The sequence below is a fragment of the Ambystoma mexicanum genome, chromosome 6q (assembly GCF_040938575.1).
Source record: "Ambystoma mexicanum isolate Mex_15411 chromosome 6q, UKY_AmexF1_1, whole genome shotgun sequence".
Taxonomy (NCBI): Eukaryota; Metazoa; Chordata; class Amphibia; order Caudata; family Ambystomatidae; genus Ambystoma; species Ambystoma mexicanum.
The window spans coordinates 1,635,596,549-1,635,618,157 of record NC_090937.1 but is presented as its reverse complement, the minus strand read 5'-3'; the positions used below and the strand labels follow the sequence as shown (position 1 = coordinate 1,635,618,157).

The 21,609-nt window shown below is 49.6% G+C and overlaps 1 protein-coding gene and 1 non-coding gene across 2 annotated transcripts in view; one reads left to right on the top strand and one right to left on the bottom strand.

Annotated features, from left to right (window-relative positions):
• LOC138516927 (HEPACAM family member 2-like) overlaps nt 1–21,609 on the bottom strand; it is a 244,995-nt gene that overhangs the window by 161,886 nt on the left and 61,500 nt on the right. The window lies entirely within an intron of this gene.
• LOC138517149 (small nucleolar RNA U83B) lies at nt 11,974–12,063 on the top strand. Its single transcript, XR_011282399.1, has one exon. It is a non-coding gene; the product is annotated as a small nucleolar RNA U83B (small nucleolar RNA).

The window sequence follows — 21,609 nt, the reverse complement described above, 5'->3', positions numbered from 1 at the left end:
CTTTGAATTTGATTTGACGGACAGACTCTTTGGACCCATTTGCTTTTGGATTGATTTTTATTCAGGTTTTTCATATTTTGGACATGCAGCTTTTTATTTATCATGTACATTATTGTGTGATTTCATTTCATTCCCTTGCTTTTGTATCTAATACATTTTTATTTGATACTTCATTTTGTGGTATTTCCTTGGTTTCCTGCATGTCACGATGCATGTTTTCTCATTCACTTGCACCCATTGTGTGTGTGTGATGGACATGTATTGATGTGCATACTTGCCATTTGGGATGTTTCATGTGATGGGGATTTCAATGTGGGGTGTTTGTAATACTTGGTTCAGTGTTTGGACTGGGGTGGCGTGGGGTGGGATTTGGGTGGCCATTAGGCCCATGATTGTGGATCGTGATGACATGTTGTGGGGGACATGAGTGGGGGCCTGCTGGCAGGTGCCCTGCACTGCTGGGGGGGTGCAGGGGGACATGAGTGGGACATGAGTGGGACATGAGTGGGGGCCTGCTGGCAGGTGCCCCGCACTGCTGGGGGGTGGGGGCGCAGGGGGACATGAGTGGGGGCCTGCTGGCAGGTGCCCCGCACTGCTGGGAGGTGGGGGTGCAGGGGGACATGAGTGGGACATGAGTGGGGGCCTGCTGGCAGGTGCCCCGCACTGCTGGGGGGTGGGGGTGCAGGAGGACATGAGTGGGGGCCTGCTGGCAGGTGCCCCTAACTGCTGGGGGGTGAGGGTGCGGGGGGAAATGAGTGGGACATGAGTGGGGGCCTGCTGACAGGTGCCCCGCTCTGCTGGGGGGTGGGGTGCAGGGGGACATGAGTGGGACATGAGTGGGGGTCTGCTGGCAGGTGCCCCGCACTGCTGGGGGGTGGGAGTGCAAGGGGACATGAGTTGGTGATCAGTGGTGCAAGCGGACAGGTGGCTTGGCTGGGGTGCATGCCCATGGTGGATGGGCTGCCTGTGGGACATGACCAGGGGTGCGGGGTAGTCCCCTGTGGTGTGGTCTGCCTGCAGGGGCCATGGAGGGTGTAGAGGGAACACCTGGGAGGACCCACACTGCCAATTCACGTGTAGGACTCCCCGCACACCCCCGACATTCACGTACCCCGCTCTGACAGCAAAATCGCGTGTGAAACTTCCCGCGAACCCCGTAATACACGTACCCTGCTGAAATCGCGAGTGAAACTTCACGCGAACCCCAGTTATACATGTACCCCACTCGCACAAGCCCTTTTGTGTGTGAAACATCCCGGGCACCCCCGGAATTTACGTACCCCGCTCTGACAGCAAAATCGCGTGTGAAACGTCTCGCGAACCCTGTTATACACGTACCCCACTCGCACAGGCCCTTTCGCGTGTGAAACTTCTCGCGCACCTCCAAAATACACGTACCCGCATCCAATCGCGTGTGAGACTTCCCGCAAACCCCCATAATACACGTACCCTGCTGAAATCATGTGTGATTACGCGCTAAGGTCCTTTGGTCCAATGATATCGCGTACGTGTGCTGACGCGCTTACACGCTAAGGGCCTTTCCTCGAATTACACGCTGACATGCAAGATTTTCACGTGCCTAATCACTCCGTATCAAGCTGGCCACGCATACACACACGGAAGACCACGCCCCTGCCCAAAAGGCCATTTTCCTGCCCCCAAGAGCCCCGAGCACGCTCCCACCAGCCATCTGCTGCTGCCTGCCTGCTGCCTACGTGCCCTGCTATTTGGTGCCTGCACGTCAGCCATCTGCAGGGGTCCAGTTGCTGTGTCCACCCCTGCTGGAACAGAAGACTCCCAACTGGGATTCCATCGCTCCACAGCCCAGCCCCAGGACCCAGTTGCCCACCCACTCCTGCCTCTGGGGTTGCCATGTCGGGCACATCTCCATCTGGCACCACTGGCAACCCCCAGCCAGAAAGGCAGAGGGCCACAAGCTTCACTGCCACCGAAGTTGGTGTCCTAGTGGAGCATGTCCTGGGGCATTATGATGCCCTTTTCGGAACAAGACGCGCCAACAAGGAAGGACGGGAGAGGATCTGGGATGACGCAGTGGTTGCCATCAACGCAGAGGGGGTGGCAACCCGCAACTACCAACATGTCAAGAAGCGCTGGGAGGACTTCAGGTCCAGGACCCTCATAAAGGCCTGGCACCTTGCGGAGGGGGGCCGGGTCAACCTGAGCAACATCCAGGTGAGGGTCCTGGAACACGTAGGCCCAGCGCTCCATGCCCAGATCCTTCGGAGGCAGACCAGTCTGGAGTTGAGCGGTAAGTGGCCAAGCATTGCTATGTGAGACAGGGCATGTTGCAGTGTGCTGGTAGTCTGATACTTGCCTGCATGTGTGACATAGGCCATGTATGGATGTGTGTGTGCAGGGACATCATGGTCATGCATGTGAGACCAGTTATGTGTGAACCACATGGTAGGTGCATGTGTTTTAATGCAACATGGGGACCTCTATGCAGAATGCACACCTGAAAGCATGGCAGTCTCTATTCCTGGACATGGAGGGGGGGTGAGGAATGGGTGCTGATGTCATGTACATGTATGGTGCACGTGTGTGTGTGTGTGTGCGCCAGAGAAGTGTGTGTTTGACTTTGAAACACCATGGATGCATGTGACTTTGATGGCAACATCTTGGTTTACAGGGGCCCTTGTATATGGGTGTTGATGTTGATTGCAGACACCAGGAGTGTTTCTGCATGTGTGTTGCATGCATTGACCCATGTGTTGTGGAAGGACAGGATGGAAGTGACATTTGACAGTGCCACTCATGTGTTATTGCTTCCTGTCTAGGGTATTTTGTGCTGTACCCTGATGCTTGTGTTCTATGTCTCCCTCTACGCAGCGTCAAGTGAAGAAGAGGGCTAAGACAGCGCTGTGGAGCCAAGCGGCGGCGATGCCTCCACCGGGCGGCGACGCAAGGCCCAGCCACCCTCCCAGGAATTACCATCATCCGGGAGTGAGGGGGCTGGTGCCGCGTCTGCCACAACGGCTGTGGCGGAAGGGCCGGGTGAGCTTCCAATGGCGGAAGACGGTGCGGAGACATCCAGGTTGGCGGTCTTCACAGAGGAGGAGGAGCCCGCTACTGAGCCGCACATGGGGCCTGGTAGGGGTAGTACCACTGGTGCAAGTGTTGCAGTCCAGGGCCAGGGGCAGGAGGCAGCACTGGTCGCTGCGGAGGGGCCTGTGCATGTCACTGTCCTAGACCCTGTGACTGCACCACCATGCACCAGCAGGGAGGCCCCGTCCCAGGCCCATCCGCAGGTAGGGGAGAGTGCCATGTCACCTGCCTCTCCACTACCTGCGGGCGAGGGGTCCCGCGACCATATGGGATCCGTCCTGGTGGGTGGGCGTTGCGCACTCGTGACATACGTGATGATGTGCGTTGTTCCTGGGCGGAGAACGCACACCATCACGAAGAGCAGCGTCGTGACGTGGCACTGCTGGGAGGGGCCCTGGTCAGTGGGTTCCTACATGTGTCGCGCACTCTGTCGGACCTCTCCTCCTCTGTGGAGGCTATGCGCCGGTCGTTCTCCACATCGTCTTCCAGCCCAGATTCCACCAGGGCCCCCTGTGGACCCGGCCTGACCAACACAGCCAGCCTGGTGGAGATCCCACCCCTGCCACAGTCGGGAGTCGGCGGTCCAGCAGGGGTGGACACCACAACTGGAGACCAGCAGATGGAGGATGTGCAGGCACCATCGGACAGGGCACATGGAGAGCAGCAGCAGCAGCAGGAGCAGGCTCTAGGTGGGAGCAATGATGGCTCGGGGCCATCAACATCGGAGGGGCAGGCATCGGCCATATGGCAGGAGGACTCAGGAATGGGAGTGTCTTCCATGTGGCTGCGGTTGGGTCAGCAGATAGGTGCGGAGGGGCGGCGGGTGAAAGAGGCGCGGCTCACGATGGTCAGGGCGGAGAACTCCATGCGTCGGGCGTTGAGGCGGGCAGAGTGCCTCGAGGCAAATTGCAGGGAGTTGGAACAGGCCATGAGTGCCTCCCTGCGAGACCTCGGGGCCAGGGCAGAGGCCCGCCTCCGGGACATTGACATGGAGTTCGATGATGCCCTGGCCCAGGACACCACAGAGTGAGCCGCTGGACTTGCCCGCCGCCATTGTATATAGTTAGATAGTGTTAGGTTTCCTTTTTCTTTATTTTGGTTGCGCTTGGACAATGCACCACGTTTCTGTATATAGTTTTTTATTAGGTAGTATTTTTGATAGGTTTCATTTCTTCAGTTGGGCTCATGGACCCTATTATTGTTCATCTGTATATAGTTCACCATTGGATTCTTCTCTTCTTTTTTTTATTTCACCATGGAGCAATGGTTTTCACTTTTCTTTTTTCCTTTGGATTTGCTTTGTTGGACTGTGACTTTGGACACCATTTCCATTGGATTTCTTCGGATTATGATTTCTTGTTTTACAGTTTTTAACGGACATGCAGCTTTTCTTTTTTTATTACCATTGTTGTTTGTTTGATTTTCATTACATTCATGTTGTGTTTAATACATTTTTTTCTTCATACTTCGATGTGTGGTATTATCTCATTGGCTTCATGCATGTCATGATGTGGGTTTTCACATTCACTTGCAACCATTGTGTGTGTGTGACGGACATGTGTTCATTTACATACTTGCCATTGGGGTTGTATCATGTAATTGCCTTTTCTTTGTGGGTGGATGCAATACTTGGTTGGGTCTTTGGGCTGGGGAGGCTGGCCATAAGGATCATGATTGAGGATCGTCATGACCTGGGGGCGGGGGACATGAGTGGGACATGAGTGGGGGCCTGCTGGCAGGTGCCCCACACTGCTGGGGGGTGGGGGTGCAAGGGGACATGAGTGGGACATGAGTGGGGGCCTGCTGGCAAGTGCCACACACTGCTGTGGGGTGGGGGTACAAGGGGACATGAGTGGGGACCTGCTGGCAGGTGCCCCACACTGCTGGGGGTTGGGGTCCAAGGGGACATGAGTGGGACATGAGTGGGGGCCTGCTGGCAGGTGCCCCACACTGCTGGGGGTGCAAGGGGACATGAGTGGGGACTTGCTGGCAGGTGCCCCACACTGCTGGGGGTGGGGGTGCAAGGGGACATGAGTGGGACATGAGTGGGGGCCTGCTGGCAGGTGCCACGTACTGCTGTGGGGTGGGGATGCAAGGGGACATGAGTGGGACATGAGTGGGCGCCTGCTGGCAGGTGCCCCACACTGCTGGGGGTCAGGGGGTGCAAGGGGAAATGAGTGGGGGCCTGCTGGCAGGTGCCCTGCACTGCTGGGGGGTGGGGGTGCAATGGGACATGAGTGGGGGCCTGCTGGCAGGTGCCCTGCACTGCTGAGGGGTGGGGGTGCAGGGGGACATGAGTGGGACATGAGTGGGGTCCTGCTGGCAGGTGTCCTGCACTGCTGGGGGGTGGGGGTGCAAGTGGACATGAGTGGGGGCCTGCTGGCACATGCCCTGCACTGCTGGGGAGGTGGGGGTGCAAGGAGACATGAGTGGGGGCCTGCTGGCAGGTGCCCTGCACTGCTGGGGGGTGGGGGTTCAGGGGGACATGACTGGGAGGGACATGAGTGGGGTCCTGCTGGCAGGTGCCCTGCATTGCAGGGGGGTGGGGAGGCAAGAGGACATGAGTTGGAGATCAGTAGTGCAAGGAGACATGTGGCTTTGCTGGGGGGCATGCCCATGTTGGGTGATCTGCCTGCGGGACATGGCCAGGGGTGCAGGGTAGTCCCCTGTGGTATGGGCTGCCTGCAGGGGCCGTGGAGGGTGTACAGGGAACACCTGGGAGGACCCACACTGCCAAATCATGTGTAGGACTCCCCGGCACCCCCGAAATACACGTACCCTGCTGAAATCGCATGTGAAACTTCCCGCGATCCCCAGTTATACACGTACCCCACTCGCACAGGACCTTTCGCGTGTGAAACTTCCAGCAAACCCCGTAATACACGTACCCTGCTCCAATCGCGTGTGAGACTTCCCGCGAACCCACATAATACACGTACCCTGCTGAAATTGCATGTGAAACTTCACGCGAACCCCAGTAATACACGTATCCCACTCGCACAGGGCCTATCGCTTGTGAAATTTCCCACGCACCCCTGAAATACACGTACCCTGCTGTAATCGAGTGTGAAACTTCACACGCACCCCTCAGATACACGTACCCTGCCGAAATCGCGTGTGAAACTTCCCGCACACCCCTGAAATTCACATACCCTGCTGAAATTGCGTGTAAAACTTCCTGCGCACTCCAATAATACACATTCCTCGCTTGGATTTGCTGTTTGGCAGCCTGGTAAACTGGTCCTGGCTTAGCGCAGCCCTTTGCGCTGGATTGGGGATTTTGATGTCTTTTCCTTGCGCTAGGAGCGTTCTTGGGGGCGTAACTGGCGCTGCTGCAGGGTCGTTGTGCCGCTCTGCGCCACGGCTGCTTTTGGAGGCTAAAATCCATGAATACGCTGTGCACGGAAATCGATTTTAGCGCTCGCGGCTGGCGCAGACATTTGCACGCGCACACTGTGCGACAGCCGCGTGTGCCATTTTTTTGCGAAATTCTATGAATTACCCTCTAAATGTCCACTGAAAAGCTATGTATCACCCTTTGAAGGTAGGGGCTAGTAAATTTAAAATTCGGACGAAAAAGGCCACCAGATAATAAGAATACTGCTGGATAACGCAGAAGTGCGAGGGAGGTGACGGCCGAGGGTGCCACCAAGGGCCCCAGTTATGAACACGCTGCAAACCGTGCAGTTAATGTTCCAAAAGAAGGCGTTGTCTGATGTGTCAGAAGACTGCTGTCTGCCAACATGTTGCAGCTGCTCGGGGGCTTCCTGAGGCTTGGGCCCCTTTCACCTGGCCCAAGCCCTTCAGCGGGCGTTATGGCATGAGTGTGTTACAGAAGACAGATTGTCCTCCTGAGCCACTGCGTGCATTCTCCTTCACAGCCCCACCCAGGAAGGAGTCCTCCCCCTCCTTGCAGCAGGATGTGAGAGCCGTGATTTGCACTGTAAATTGTAATGTGCATAATTAATGGTGACATACTCTACTACTGACTGAGCTTAAAGCTCTGTAGCTGCCGGCTGGTGGTACAGCCTCCCCTTCCTGCCACTGGACGCTCATCACTACGTCAAGTACTTGACTCCTTGCTTTGACCACCTCTCCCAACTAATTGGCTCCCTTCCTCCCCTTCATGACCTCCTTGTCACTGGTGACTTTATCACCTACCCTCTCTCCACTTTAGCTCTCTACTCCTTTGCCACTCACTCTTTTCTTTCCGCTCTCTGTCCACCCATTCAAATGGAAATACCCTTGATCTTGAAACATATAATAACATAATTCTTCAAGCTAATTCAAGTACAAAGGAACTCTTTGTAATTTTAAAACAGCTAGAAGCCCCCATTCTCGCGACAGACAACTGCCTGAAGGACAAACCTTGATGTTCTAATATACAGAAGGCCTTATCCAATAAATGCACCCTTCTCCAGAATAGAATTGCCAAGAAAAAAGCAAACCTACCTAATGCAGACACACCGGCTAGCACCCACACACACCCCAGTAAACCTTCATATCGCTTCAGCTTTTATAGAGTTTCTATCATTGAAGTTGAGAAAAATATCCTATCCCTAAAACCTTCTAATTGTCAGGGAGACAAATGCCCAGCCCAAATTATCAAGGATGCTGCAAGTGACCTTGCCTCTTTTTCATATGGCATCATCCCCAACAATTTGAAGGAGTCCTGGGTCCTTCCCCTCCTCAAAAAACAATCGCTAGATCCATCCATCCCACCAACTACAGGCCCATCACGGCAGTGCCATTTCTACTTATAATTGTAGACCAGGTGGCCTATCTCCAGATTCAGGAGTACTTGCAGTCCAATCAGCTCCTAGGAATCCACCAATCTGGCTTCAGACCCCAACACAGTACTGAAACGGTACTGATCGATCTTAAAACCCAGATCGACGAACTGAAGGATAAAGGGAACACAGCCTTGCTACTTCTCCTTGATCTTTCTGCCGCCTTCGATCTGGTGGACCATAAAGTACCATGCAATCACCTTAACTCAGCCGCTCACTTTTCACAGGATGCCATAGCTTGGATACAATCCTTTCTGAGCAACAGGACCATGAGAGCCTTCTCGCCATTTGCGGCGGCAAACCGCATTCCTATTACAAGTGGTGTACCGCAGGGTTCCTGCGTCTCACCAACATTGTACAACATATTTACTAAGCCCTTAATCGATGATCTGGACCGTCTTGATGTCATCTACACTAACTATGCAGATGATACCCAGATCCTTATACCGCTTATCAGAGATTATCACAAGGATCTGGCCTTAGTAAATAAATTCTATGTCATCATCCAGGCATGGATGGCAGCCCACGGTCTATGTCTGACTGATGACAAAACGGAGCTTCTCATCCTTGGGACAGCATTTAACCTCAATAAACTTGGCCCCAAATACTCATCATTTAAAATCGACGACAACTTTATTAGAGTCGCTAAAGAGGTAAAAACTCTAGGTTTCTACCTAGATTCCTCCCTCACCTTTGCTAAACAGGTTAATGCCATGGCCCAGGCCACCGCATATGTTGCTGAAAGACACAGGAAACCCCACACTCTAGATTAGGGCATTATTATAGCAATTGGTCTCGGAAAGGAAATCCAGAGGCTGCAATTTCGAAAATACTGTATCAAGAATTGTATTATACTTGATACCTTTTTATTTTGTGAATTAAATCACGATTTAAACAGCACTCTAAAACTAATTTTACAATGCAGGAAAAAAGATTTTTTTTAAATCGCAATAATTTCATACAATTCATACTATAACATTCGTCACATACATCCTTCATACAACAGTCCACTCTTACAAAACATCAATAAGTACAAGATAAAAATCCAAGATAAAAAACTTATTAATAATCTATATTATTCCGAACAATTCATCAACAGTTTAACTGTTGTGCAAAAGTAGTGCAAGACAATATACATAGCCACAGAAAATGGTCAACAGTTAGGGTGGGCCTCAAGGATCTTCAGAAGCGATCTCATCCCTAATTTTCTCTCCACCGGTTTCGACGTCATAACGTTGTTTCTGTTATGTCTTCATCAGGAGATAACACAATAGTTTACTTAGCACAAACTATAGGAGACCCGTCAGTATGTCTCATATAGTAGACTGGAACCACCGTCCCAAGCATTGCCAGCGTCCAGATGCAAATTTCCTAACTCTGCCAACTTTCATCCTGCTCCCTTCTGCCTCACTTTTCCAAATTCCTAGACCGAATAGTTTGTAACCGACTCACTGAATTACTTGAAACAGATCTGCATTAAAACACTGAAAGAAAACTAACAAGGCCCAAAACTGCATTTTTTTTTCATCGAATCTTGGAAATGTCGTTTGCTTATTTTGCATTTTTTTTAAAGCAGGGGGCCTCTGTCTCGTACCCTCACTTTCATTTATACCCAAACCCACCTCCATCTATTTTTGGGGAACAAAGTGCACAAATCTCAAAAATTAGATAACACATCATTATTATCACTATTTTCAGCCTGTTGTTTTTTTATTTTTTTTACGCAATACCTTTTGACACATACAACCTCCAGCATCCTCTTCAATCCGGCTTCCGACCTCTGCGGTCTACTAAGTCAGCTCTCCTCAATGTCAGCAACTACATTGCCTCCACAGGTCGCAAAATGTCCACTCCCAATCAGCGAGTGCCAATTGGATTGGGGCGGGTAAGCAATATCTTGGCTCAAGCCTGGCACTGGCGGTGTGCGGTAAATATTTATTTTTTTGCCCCTCCTCACTCCGCTCTGCGTTGCTCGGCGATTATAGTCTAGAGCACACTCTAGGCGTACCCTTTTTCATGGCGAACAGCAACACCGGCCCACCCCTGCCGGGGTGCGCTGGAGCCAGACTGCCGCTGCGCGGGCCTGCCTGCTGCTCCCTGGCCCTGCTCTGTGCTCCATGCGCTGTGCTGTCCCGAACCGATGAAGAATCTTCTGAAGGTAAGTACGCAGCGCAGCGAGCGGCGCGCAGCCTACTGCATGTAATGCATATCAGTAGCGTCATGGGGCAGGCAGCTCTTTTGATTGTAGTCCCGGATAGAAGGCCAGGGCTAAAACCAAAAGGCGAGTCCCGACAACCTCCATGTGCAGACGTGGTAGTAACCAGCAATCACACCTGCTTGTGTTAGGGGTGTAAAAAGGCATGGAAACCTGTAATACGTGACCATTTTAACATACATAGAAATAGAATGACGTGGGTGGGAGGCCGCATGGACGTCATTTAGGAGTTGATAGAGGTCACAAATGCGACCACTGAGGTCTCCTTTGCTACCCCTGTGGGGTCCCTTGCTCTGCTAAAATAAATGCAAAAAAAGTATTCTTTTTTTGTTTGTTTTTTTTGCTATACATTGAGGCTCCGGGGCTGTGGCCAGCAGCATGTGGCTCTGTGTTTCTGGGGTTGCTGGTTTACTGACTGCTATAGCCGGTAAGATAGCTCAGTGGGTTTAGTGCTGGCTGCTGCAATGTGTGTGTGATCTGCAGGTTGCAGGTTCGACTCCCAGAAAGAACAACTCAACCTTTCATCCTGCTGAGGTTGATAAATGAGCACCAACGCAGGTTGGGTTATTTTGTATGTATATTTGTTCTATCTGAAGCGCTTAAGCATAAGTGCTATATAATAACACATCATTATCGCTTGGCTTTGGACGTCTGCTTGCATTCACAGTGATTTGGTAATATGGGCGTAGACGCGCTCATATTAACGATACATATGGTGATCCATTCTTGCATAAATGTATACCACTTTACAGTGATGTCGTAACCATATTTTTCATAGTGGGGTGAAAGGTCGTATGCCATCGCTTACTGTGATGTCACTTTGGGGTGGGGTCAAATGGCATCACTTCCTGTGATGTCATCAGAGATCAAGGGTCATGTGATGTCACTTCCGCTACCCCTGGCTTTTTTGGTGAAATGGCGTCCTGAGTGGCCGGTTCTTTTCGCCGGGAGGTGGGGAGAGCGGCTAATAGTCTGTCGGTGCCCATGTGTCAAGACGGCAATATTTGCCTGTGCAGAACATTTGCGCGGGAGTTCACCTCTCATCCTTTCGCCTACTTTGCGCAGTGCATAACCCCTGGTGTGGGTAAACAGAGCACGGGACTGGCAGATGTACTTTTATCGGTCCTCATAACGCATTGCAACGCCTCTGCATATCCCAGAGACCGGTGCTGCCCTCTGGGCTGAAAAACAGGATAGGTCTCGTGCAAAGCAAAGATGGACTGCCAGGAGGGCAGGTACACCGCGTGTGCCATACAACCCCCCACACATCCCCAACACAAACACATATACAAGTGGACACGTATATTCAACGGGGGCCCGGAAAGCTAAGGACACCAACACACTGGGCATACAAATGCATACACACAGACTTATGTTTCAGGAGACGAGAACTGGACTGGACAACTCAAGAAACAGGGCGCAAATTCGCCCCGGCAGCAATCTACTAACTCCTCAAAGCACTTGGCCACAGTGTATATATATTAAAAATAAACACAACGCAGGACAAGCCTCCCAACAGAGGGCCAAGCCCACTTTCAGCAGCAAGTGCAGTGCACCTTTCACCTGTATTCGTATTTGGCTTAAAAAGAAATTGAGCCGCTCCATAAAATTCCCGTTGGCTCCGAATTTTGGTCAAGAAGCTGCTCTTTGTGGACTATGGACCTTCTGTAATCATTGGATTCACGCCTTTTAAGGGTCTGCTGCTAGCTGCTGTTTCTGTGACTGCACTTTAATGCCATGCTCTTTGTAATGAAGCCATGGAAAGTGCACTGGGCTTGAGTTCCCGCCTCCTCAGTTCCCTGTACAGCCTGGATAGCCTTCCTCTGGTGTTGGTTTCATGCAGCCGTGCTTTTTCAAAGGGGGCCAGGTCCCGGGCGGGCAATACTTGTTTGTAACAGGACCATTGTACAAAGAATAGGTATAAATCACTGGGCACAGTGCCTGACTTTAGCTTCAGGACAGTTTCCATGCTGCCTTCCTTCTCAGATGAGTGGGGTGGACCTGTACCGGGATTAGTCTGGGCACCTATCCTTACTACTGCCGTAAGGAATTGATACTGCATGGATGCCAACCTTTCAGAATGGACTTGAGGATCATGTATGTGTTGCCACACTCCAAAAATGTGTATAGCACTCCCGCCGCACTAAAAGGACAAACTGTGCTGTGACCCCAGTAATGTGATATGTATGTGCCATGGTTGTTGATAACCCCACACTCTACTGCTGAAGTTTTGGTGCACATAGGCTTGTGACGCGGCATCTACCACACTTCTTTCACAAATGAGGGCAAGTGACTTTTGCGTGTGGCTAGTGGCCTACAACTTGAAATATTTTGCACTGTGCTAACAGTTTATCTAATCTTCTCTCAACATGGTCTCACGTAGGCATCAGGGACAAGGGCCTGCTTGGTTCGCTTCATATCTTGATCCCAGACACATTGAGATGTCCTGGAAAGCCTTACCTCTCCACTCACACCCCTTACTGTTGGTGTTTTCCAAGGGTCAGTCATGGATCCGCTTCTCTTCACTCTCTATGCCTCGGCTCTTGGCACCTTGATCTCCTCGTATGGCTTCTTCTATCCCCTCTTTGCTGATGACACTCAGATCTTCTTCTGCTTTACCCCTTATCTGTCGAGCTGCGGTCGAACATTTCCACCTGTCTCTCCTCCATCAAATACTACATGGCATCTCGTTCGACCATGCTGAACTCCACTAAGACTGATGTTCTGTACTTCCCATCCAAACAGGCCTTCTCTTCCTCTGCCCCTCTCTCCTTCTATTCTTCTCTCTACTCTGCTTCTGCCCGGAACACTGGAATCTTTGACCCATCTCACAATTTGTCTCTCTTCATCTCCAAATCCGTCAGTGCAGGGTGAGTTAATCTCCTCGACTTCAGAATAATAAGACATCTTCTTCCCATCAACCCTGCTAAGCATCTAAACTCCTCTTTAGTACTCTATAAATCTGACTACTATGTCAGTCTACTCTATGGCCTTTCGTACTATGCTTTTTCACCTCTCGACAAAGACCTCAACTTTGCTATCTGTACACTCCTCAATCTTCTCTGCTTGACCTCCACCTCCCCAGCCCATCATCAGTCAGTCTGTTATCTATGAGACAGAGGGCAAAGGATAAACTCATTCACGTCATATCCAAAACTATACACAGACTTGACTCACCATATTTGTCGGCCCATCACACTCACTACTCTCCTCCTCGCTCCCTACGATCATCTTCAGATCACCTCCTAGCCACCTCTCCTGCCCCTGATATGATATGATATGATATGGCATTTGTAACGCGCCTATACACAAGTGTTTCAAGGCGCGACGAGGCAAGGAAGGGGGAACAGATGGAGGACAGAGACAACGATCTTACTAGGCCAAGTGACATTGCAGGGGAGGGGAAAAGTGCCAGGGGAAAGAGGAGGGGACAGTGATGTACATGGGATCAAAACAATAACAAGAAGTGCGGCCAGCAGGTGGCATGTGCAAGGGTAAGTGCAGACAGCAGGTGTCCAAAAGTGCAGGTAGGGGGAATATATGGCTGCAGATACAGACCCAAGTGATAGGGTTGCTGGGAGGCACTGCGGGTGTGCAACTGGGCGGGTAGGCGCCTGGCCCAAAATCAGAGGATAGCCAGGTGAACAGTGCAGTATCAGACAGGAAATCAGCAGGGGAGAGGAAGAGAGAAGGCAGAAGCAAAGAGGAAGGTATTGAGGTGCTTCCGGAACCAGAGATGGATCCCCAGCCGAAGAAAGAGATCTACCCCCAGCTCGTTACTTCGAGAGGCGATCGACCCTGAGGGAGTTGGAGGTGGAGGAGTGAAGAGCTCGAGTCGGAAGGTATTTATGAAGTTATTTACGTAGAGAGCGTTGTAGGTATTGAGGACCCATGCCCCAGAAGGCCTTCTCGACAATGCAGAGGGTCTTGAACTTAATCCTTGCAGCCACTGGGAGTCGATGCAGATATTTCAGTGCTGGAGAGATACAGAGATACGATCCCTGGGCTTGAGGCTAAGGACAAGTCTCTGGATGAGTTGCAGAGAACGGAGAGTAGAAGCAGGCAGATTTAGAAAGAGGCTGTTGCAGTAGTCCATAACCAGATCCCTAGAGACAGTGAGCTTCTGGGGGCAGGAGAGGAAAGGAAGAATACCTCTGAGGAGCTGCAGTTGGTAGTTTGACTTCTTGGAGACATTGGAGATGTGAGGAGAAAAGGAGAGTGTGGAGTCGAAAATGACCCTGAGGTTCTTGGCCTCACAGGTGGGAGCAGGAAGAGGGCCAAGGGAGGCCGGCCAGAGTGTGACAGGAAAGGAGGGTGCAGGTGTGCTGATGAGGAGAATCTCCGTCTTAATGGCATTAAGGCAGAGATCGTTGGCGGCACACCACACCTGGATAGCAGAGAGACAGTCAGAGATGAGAGAGGGAGAAGAGGTGGCAGAGGGGAGCCTGAAAACGAGCAGAGTGTCAGCTGCATAGCACTGGAAGTTGGAGCCGAGAGCGGCGATGCGGTGGGCGAGAGGTGCCAGGTATTGGTTGAACAGCCAAGGAGAGAGGTTAGACCCTGGGGAACACCACAGGTAGAGACAGAGATGGAGGACAGGAAGGAACCAAGTTGGACCTGGGATGGCCGATCAGAGAAGAACGAGGTCAACCAGGCCAGGGCCTGATTGGTGATATCCAGGTTATCACAGAGATGATTGAGCAGGATGGCATGGTTGACTCTGTCAAAGGCAGAAGAGAGATCGAGTAAGATGAGGACGGAAGGGAGATTAGAATCAAGGTTAGAGAGCAGGTCTTCACAGATGTTCAGGAGAGCAGTTTCCATGCTTCTGGCTGCTCTGAAGCCAGACTGATGGTCATGGAGAGAACCAACAGATTCAGTGTGAAGATTAAGCTGGAAGGGGACCAGCTTTTCCAGGAGTTTGCACAGGAAAGGAATGATGGAGATCGGGCGATATTTAGCAGGGCTTGAGGGGTCGGCTGAGGTTTTCTTGAGAAGAGAGTGCACAAGAGAGTGCTTCAGGGGGGAAGAGAAGGCTCCAGTGGTGAAGGGGTGGTTGCAGAAGACAGCCAGGGCAGGTGCGAGGGTGTCAATGTGGTCCTTGATGGTTTTGGAAGAACAGGGAAGAAACTGTTTTGGCGAGACTTTCATAGATCAGACTTGTCTAAAAACCTCGTTAGGGGAGAACAGAGCTCCCTCTCATTTTCGCTCTCATCTTCTCCTCGCTCACTTACTCTGGAATGCTCATCCTCTCCCTCTCTGCACTACTCCCACTCTATCTCTATTTAAATCCAACCTCCTTACTCTCCTCCTTTCTGAAGAACCACTTGCGCAGCATTCCACGCCACCACATCTCCCTGTTCTCCTCTTCCCCTACCTACGATAATCCCAGGGCACTTACCCCTCACAATTTCCTCATAAATGTTAGCACTTACTCCACTATCCCGTCCCGATAACATACTCTACTGTCCTCGTCCCTGGTTCATGTTTCTACCTCCCCCGAATCATCTGCTCTTTTATCCACATCCTCTCACTAATTGTTAAGGACACTGGCCCGCCCCTTAAGAAGTCAATGTGAACATGTTTTGAAAGCATTATTCTGCCCAAAATGCATTGTTTTACCTGTCATTTTCATTAAATACAAAACAAATACATAAATAATGAAAGCTGATATGGATGTGCTAACCAGGTGTAATGGAATGTTGACATGGCAGGACCAATGACAACAGTGAACTAACCAGCTCATGGGTCCCGGCTGTGGTGTGTTAACTTGGTTGTAAGGTTACAAGCGCAATTTGCTTTCTGTCCTATATACAGTTACATGGTGTAAATATTCCCTGGGGAAGAGCCCTCGGATCCCATTTGATAAGGTGGTTAACTGATCCTTTAAATTGTAATGTCACCTGCAGAATGTGCGTTAAAATGCACAACGTGCCATCATGTTGTCCACCAAAAAGCCCTCCTGTAAAGTGGCCTTTATGTCCTATCAAGTTCTGGAAAATGTTACTCAAAGGAGATGATTGAGTGTCGGTGTGTGTGGGTGAGTGTGTGTTTTTGTGTGTGAGCATGGTTGTATTTTAATGTTTGAATTCAATGAGATAATTGAGTGTTGCTGTGTGTGTGTTTTAGTGTGTGAGCATGTGTGTATTTTAATGATTGAGTTCAATGAGATGACTGAGTGTGTGTGTGTGTTTTTTGTGTGTGAGCATGAGTGTATTTTAATGATTGAGTTCAATGAGATGACTGAGTGTGTGTGCGTGTTTTTTGTGTGTGAGCATGAGTGTATTTTAATGATTGAGTTCAATTAGATGATTGAGTGTGTGAAGGGTGTGGATTTCTGTGTGTGATGACTATTGAGCAGAGTGAGGGGTAGGGTGAGGGGGATTGTGAATAGTGTCATCCATATATTACTTGCATAATGAGCAAAGACATTGTGCATGTTCTAAGGGGAAATGTTCTGGCTACTTTGTTGCAACCAGTATGCACATGTTTTCGTATAGTGGCCTGGCATGTTTTACAGGCATTACAGGCAAAACCAACATATGGTGAGTGTTCTCACGTGTGAGGTGGAGTACATTGGTGCAGCCAAAATGGATATGTTCAAGTGGGCACAACATTTGTAATGGCATTATTGGGAAAGCCAAAAAGCAAAGATGATAAATGTTCTTATGAGGGGAGTACACATTTTTTATTTTATTTTAATCTTTACAGCGTGGCCGTAGTTAAAGGGCAGCTCAAACGCAGCAGTGCGCTGTTCAGGGTGTGAGTAGCCAGTGTTTGGGCTGGCATCTTTTAAACATAGTGCAGTACTTTGAGTTGCCGTCTGTGTGTTGATCTGTGCATCCACAGGGATTAGCCCCTGGTCAGGTGTTGAAAAATTCAATTTAGAGAGATTTACAAAACTGGAGGATTGTGGGGTCATTCCGGGCCGATACTGGGATCAGGTTCCAGAGGGTGACTCTGTGACACGAGAAGGATTGTTTGCAGGTCCTCTCTTTGCGGACAAGTTATCATACAAGCTGGTTGCTCGATTTGCTGTGCATAGAGCATACGCCCCACATATGAGGAGCTTAGCCACACCCAAAGTGTGCTACTTGTAGCAACCTTATAGATGATACATGTAGTCTTGAACAGTATTCTGGCCTGGAGAGGAACACAGTGTAGTTTGTGCAGGACCGGGGTGATTTGGATACATTTCCGTGCACCCCTAATAAGAGGCCCTGCAGCAGGCTGAACTGATTTTATGGGAGCCAAGTGAGCATCTGGGAGCACTGTCAGAAAGGAATATCTCTCATCAATGTGCAAGATGGCAGGGGCCTTCACTATCCAGCGAGATGATGAGCAGTTAGAGTTTGCATAAGGTGGAGATTTGGAGCCATGGCATTTGGGCCTCTTGGCTTGTGTTTCTGGATGGACAGGCTGCTCTCCAGTGGCGGCTGGTGAGTTTGAAACCTGGTGGGGCGTAAATTTCCCCAGGGCAATTTATGAGCGAGCGCGCAAGCCTACACCACCCAAGGGAGGTGGGGGGGGGGGGTGGTTTCTCCCTCATGAAATCTTTAGAAAAATGGCCTCCAAAATGTGCAATTTACTGTCCAAAAAACCCACCGAAATATGACAAAAAGCATTAGGTATACTAATGGTGGTACATTATTCTTACGTGTGCATTTGTGATGGTGTATTTTACAGCAGCTGATCTGAGAAAGGGCAACATAGACTCAGAGCAGTATTAAAATGGTTTTCAGACATGAAAGAGAGGGTTAACGGCTTGTAACATTGAAGCTGCACCAGAATACTCATTACAATGTGTAAAGAAAGTACCAGCAACTATAACGCTGCAATATATTAATTTCTCTGTTTTCGTTCTGGGGCTTCAAATGTGTGCTTTGTGGAGTTCACATTACAAAATTCATTTGCTGCAGCCCTTCAGGCACCCGATTTATAAGCACTCTGCGTGTCCTTCACTGAAGTCCTGTTAAAAACAGCTTTGGCAAAGCCACTGAGGTCCTGTTTGAACACGTTTGTATTTCAGTCTCAGATGAATACACAGATTGTGTGGCCATCACAAAACCAAGGAGGAGAGAGAGGTTACGTTCCTCTGCAGCTATCAAACTATGCTTGCCAAAATGACCAAAGAGATTGCAGGGGGAAGCACCCCACTGAGGGGTTGCACACCTTTAGGTGGTCTATCCATAGAACCACATCAGTCTGTATAAAAAATGTGGTTCTGTGGAAAGTCCACATAAGGGTGTGCAACCCCTCAGTGGGGTGATTCCCCACTGCAATCTATTTTATAAATTCATACGCCCATTAAGCCACATGATTTGCACAGATGCTTTTACACCCCCGAAATCCCTCTATTTCAATGTGAAATCCAGCGGGACTTCAAAATGTTGCAGGTTGCTTTTGGTCACTATAAATAACATATCATATCAACTTGCACTGGAAAGAACAGCCAAACAGCCCCCTTTTCAAGCTCCCTGCTTGTCTTCCCCTTTCTTACTGTCACTGCCATATTCTGCACACTGGCGGTGCCATAAAAAAACAGCGAACATTTTCACCAAAAGAAAAAGCCTTCAAACTATCCACACAGACCCTTGCCAGGCAATCCATGATGGATGCCATATCATGTCCTGTGATGTCTTCCCAGAAATGCCCTTACTTGTCCTTCTCTTACGTGGTACACTTACTCCAGCCACTCAACATTCGCTTAAGCAAAATGGAGTACAGCAGTTTCTTCCAGCTCAAGCCTAAGTAGGGATTTCGTCACAGAAACAAACTAGTGAGAAGTGTGTACGTCCAAGATAGGGAGTTCAAGGAACGCAGAACACCACGGAGTGTGAAACGTAGTAATAGCTAGCCACTGGAAGGGCAGTCAGTAAAAAAAGAGTAAACATGGAAAAGCACGGAATAAAGAAACGACCCCCCCTCCCCCCGCGACAATCCATGTACTTTAAGATAATACCTAAGTTATTAAAGAAACGTCATTTTATTCATGTCACAACAAAGACCTAATTCTCCAAGTCTCGAGTGCTTTTCCATGTTTACTCTTTTTTGCTGACTGCCCTGCTCACTAGTTTGTTTCTGTGAATTCCAAAGCCCACTTCCTTGCTGCGCTTGGAAAATTCTACGGCAGCGAAGTGAATCTCTTCTGGCACGGGTCATTAACGGCCGCGGATCTCATCCAGCACACGTGTCATTCATCACAAGAAAGCAATGAAAACAGTCCTGGCCTGGTAATTCCGATTACATATATATAATATATATATATATATATATATATATATATATATATATATATATATATATATATATATATTTTTTTTTTTTTTTTTTTGAACTCTCTGGGCCTCTGAAAGGTCGTAAAGCACTACGTGCTTTTGATTTATGATGGCAGAGTGCAGACTGCATGGAGCAAAACAGCTCGGCATGCTGGGATCCTTTCTGCGCCCTCCTCCGCTTACCACCACCAGGCACTCACTCACTTTGACCACAAAAGAGTCGAAGAGGGCAAACTTCTTCGGCCTGCAGGACCGTTCTTTCTCTCTGTTGGGCAGCAGGGCAGGGCAGGACAGGGCAGCTCAAAAAGTTCCAACCACGAGGACGATGGAAGAGAGAGAGGACTAGTGTGGGTGGATGCAGCCTGGGCCATCACCCCACCCCCACACTGAAGTCATTGGCTGCCACCAGCGTAGATACAGTAAACTCATTGGCTGTTTGCCAGCCATTGGCAAACAGCCAATGAGATTACTGTATCTATGCAGGGAGGGAAGGAGACTCCCTCCCTCCCTGCATATTACAGATCTTTGCTGCGCTGTTTGCGCACATAGTGATACTGGCGGGGCCACTCCTCGAGCGCCCCGCCATCATCCTACTTAAAAGGGTTACGTAAAGTGCGTGGAGCTACGAGCTCCACACACTTTACTATAAGCAAAACCAATGCAAAACGGGACGCGCCCCGCTGTTGCAGCCGGCCCATGAAAAGGAATCCTATTCATGGGCCGGCTGCAACAATAGGAATGTAATTGCCGCCAGTGTCTCGCCACAGCGCCCCCATGAGGTGGAAAATACTAACAAATTCAGAAGAAGAACTTCTGAACTTCTTCTGAATTTGTTAACAGTACTCACACCTGGTGGGGGGCATAAAAGGGGGGGGCACCCTGCCGCCCTATGATAGCAGCCGCCACTGCTGCTCTCAATAGTGAAGTGTAGGAAATTTACTAACAACGAGTGTTGTGGATCAAATCTTTCCAGCTGCAAATCACTGAGTCATTATTGGACAAGATATTGTTTACTGATAGACAAATTCTGTCATGAATAGGTTTAGTGTGAGGTAGGCAGTCAACATTCAGGACTGGATGATGGCCAGGTAATCACAGAGTTGACAGATCTTCGGTAGGCATTGATGTGACGACTGATGTCATGTGCACATTGGTGAAGCTATTATGGGCATGTTTAATACAATGGTAGTTGCATTTTTACTGTTATTATGGACAATGTGCAGGGGCAGGGGTGGTGGCTGGTGGGGTGCATTGGGGCATGGAACAGCTATCTTTCTGATGTGGCGTTTGCTAGATTGGTGCTGCCAGTATGGACATGTTTCCCTATGAAGGGATGGGGACTACTGAGGAGGTAGTTGGAGGATGCACCAGGACAAAGGTGGGGAGGAGCATTAAGGGGTACATGGCTGCCTCTTGGTGGCTACACTGAGTATTTTCCTTTCACAGTTTAATCCTGTGAGAGCTTTACTTGGACTAGCGTGCATGCACATGTAGTGCCCCAAAACCTAAGCGAGGCGTCTCCCAGGAGTCAAGGTTGAGAAGTAGAGACCCTAAATCCACTGAACAATAGCCAAACAAAAGAAGGTTGGGGACATTTGAAGCCCCAATATGTGAGTCACTGAGTCATGAGGATATACACCGGGACGAGATCGGTGGATTGAGGGTTAAGAAACCCAAAGACGTGAACCCGAGGTGAAGACAACCTTTGGAGTTATGTCTTCCTCAGTTGAACCACTGGTGTAATGATCCCTTATATATTTATATTCTTTTCAACTTATATCGAACATTCTCCGTATCCTGATACATCCTTTACGTCAAAATGAAAATATTAACATGCACTCCAGTGCTCACCCTGAGTAACAAGAATGGGAAGTGTAGCTAAAGTGGCTGTGGGGGCATTCAAGCACACATTGGGCTGGTAAGCAATTGAGCAGACGTCGTGTGTTGGGCACCGAGGGATTGGTTCCCTAATAGGTGCGCTAGGCCTGTATCGTGGGGCCTCAGTTTGAACAAAGAGGCAGTGCAGTTTGCAGAGAACATACACCCTTCTTCATTTCAAGGGAGAATGTGGCCTTCCATTATGAGAAAGACACTGTGCAGGATGTAATGCTGCAGCAGCACCAGTGTAGAACATATTTTGAATGTTTTGAAGATATTAGCTGCCACGCATGATTTATTTTATTTTTTTAATATATTTTTGTAAAGCCCAGACCCGAGGGTATCACGGCATTAGGAGCAGCTGAAGCATGAAGGTACATTA